Below are 2,683 nucleotides of genomic sequence, written 5' to 3'. Positions count from 1 at the left end.
GCGATAACACCTAGATAAATAATTTAAAAAGGATAACATTTTAGTAATATGTTTTAGAAATAATAATGGTGGCATATAGATAAAAAAAAAAGGTAAAAAATAATAACCAAGCTTTTATACATTCATATAAAAGTGTAACCAAAAAGGATGGATTAAATTAAGTCAAAAGTTATGAATTGTAAATTAGTGACTTGCAAGAATAAACTTATATGTTATCGATGAATGTGTATCAATAAGGTTTAGTAATTCTCTCTTACTTGCTTTTACTAGTAATACCTTCTTCTTCCTCGTATCAACCTGAGGCTCTGATACCACAGGGGTGGATCTCCAGTACTTCAGGATGACAACGATACAATGCATCGTCTGCTTATCCCAATATGTATCGTTGTCATCCTGAAGTACTGGAGATCCACCCCTGTGCCTCTTAAAGAGGCAAGCTCAGAGCATACTGTTATGGCACTGGATTGAGGAAGAAGGAAATAACACTAGCTAAGCTTTCGGAGAGAGAAAGAGAATTCAGAACATTTTGAGAGATAGGAAAAGTGGATATATTACAATGTTTCTTCAGATCTGGTTACAACTGGGGTGAGCACCTCCTTATATAGAGGCCTCTAGATAGAAACGAAATCTAAACAAACCTATCATACAATGCCAACTGGAGGATAAGGATAAGCCTTATCTTTTTTGGCGTTTTCTAAGCATGTGACTGGGGTCACTTTATTCTAGCACACTCATAATTATACATAGTGGGAACAACAGTGTTCTAATAAAGAGACGGTTTGAAATAGTCTTCTGGTAGGGTCCCATCACCGTCTGAGAAGGATGAGTCAGAAGCTAGATTGACAGCTCTGAAATCCGTATCTGGGTCTTGGAGGTAGAGAAACGGATCTTCAGTGTTTTCTTCATTTGGATCTTGGGCATCTTGCAGATATGGGTCATATGGGTCTGATTTTGGGCCTTCAGCATCATCGGGTATTCCTGCATCAATTCTAGTTGGGCTTGGTGGTAAAGCATACACCCTTCCACCTGGATCTTCAGAATTCAGATCTTCTCCAGAATATCTGCCTGGAACTTGTGTGGACGTACTGGGCTGGTCTGTTGGAGCATAAAAGGAGTATTGTCCAAACTGGTTGATTATCCCTGAAGTTATAAATCTGGACTGAAACTCTTGGAGAGTTATCGGTGGGACATCCGATTGAAATGGGAGTCCTTCAACTACATCTTTTTCTCCGTATAGTCCAGGTTGCCAAAGTTGACAAAGGTATTTGGCCAAGGCATTTAGGACTGTCTTTTCATCTGTGGGCCATATGGTAGAATATCCAACAATTTCGACCCTGTTCTTGGTATGTGTCTTCTCATTATGTGCTTTACATCCAGAAAAATAATCTCTCTGTAAAGTGACAAAACAACAGAATTTCCGCTTTGTCTTGGAGGATTTATCCCATAATTGGTGTTGCTCGATCATGTTATATAACATTCCTCTCCATGCTCCAAGTGGTGCATACATAGCAAATAACCTGACTAGATGAGACTGGGCTTGAGTACTGTTACACAGAATGTGATATACTGGGAAGAGTGGTATTATGATAGCACATGGATATAGGGAAGACAGAGCCCAGATATACCACATCATTTCTTCTGGTATAGGTCCTTGAATTATTGGTATAGTGCAAAAAGGGGTATCCATGTCAAAGTACTTTGGGTTTGGATGTATTTGGGTTATGGTAAGGAGCTGGTGTAGCCAGTAGAACAAAGTTTGCCTGGCTAAACAGACTATTTGAAACAGTGTGGTGGGTCTTGCTTTGAAAGGAAAAGGACCAATTTTTCTTCTGTATGGGTTATTGCGGAGTGGACAATCAGGAAATGGGATGGTGTATGAAGGGTTGTAGGTGCTCATGGTACAAATGTAATGGATTGGTTTAGGGAGTGATTCTACTGGTTTGGGGGGTGGTTCTTTGGTTGGCCTGGATAAGAAATCTGCAAGTGTGTTTTGATGTCCTTTGATGTGCCTTACCTCGAATTTATAGCGAGAGAACCAGTCCTTCCATCTTAGCAATTGAGAGTCTGGCAGGATTTTTTTCTTGATTTCTAGCATTGATGGGAAAGAGGTGTTATCCATTTCCACAGTGAAATGATAAGAACTGAGGTGGAAATTGAATTTTTCTATCCCTCTTTTGACAGCAAGAATCTCTTTGTAAGTGGCATGGTAATGTTTTTCAGATTCTTTGAACTGTCCACTAGCATGCGCGCAATAGTGTCTTGTCCCATCAATCTCTTCAAGTAGCACAGCTCCCCAGAATTCATCACTAGCATCTGTCTGCAATATTCTTTTTCTTGTGCTGGGAATCTTTAAAGGTGGGGGGTCTTGTGCTATCTTCTTCAGGGTTTTGACAGCTGTGGTTTGCTCAGGTCCCCATGGTGGGGGCTTCTTCTTTAGGAGTTTTGACAGCTGGCTGGTGTGTCTGGTCACATCTGGGATAAAGTCTCTGATGTAGTTGACGATTTCCAAGAATTGTTGGATTTGTTTGACTGTCAAGTTTTCATCAGGAAAATGGATTAATTCTTTGGCAAGGTGATCCCCTGGTTGGAAAAATCCATTTTCGAAAATCATCCCAAGGAATTCAATTTTTGTCCTAGCAATAGAACTCTTTTTTGAAGATAGCATGATTCCTTGATCTTTGAT

This window comes from Arachis ipaensis, chromosome B09, assembly GCF_000816755.2.
Source record: "Arachis ipaensis cultivar K30076 chromosome B09, Araip1.1, whole genome shotgun sequence".
NCBI classification, from domain to species: Eukaryota; Viridiplantae; Streptophyta; class Magnoliopsida; order Fabales; family Fabaceae; genus Arachis; species Arachis ipaensis.
The sequence above is the reverse complement of the archived record's forward strand: the minus strand, read 5'-3'. Positions refer to the sequence as shown.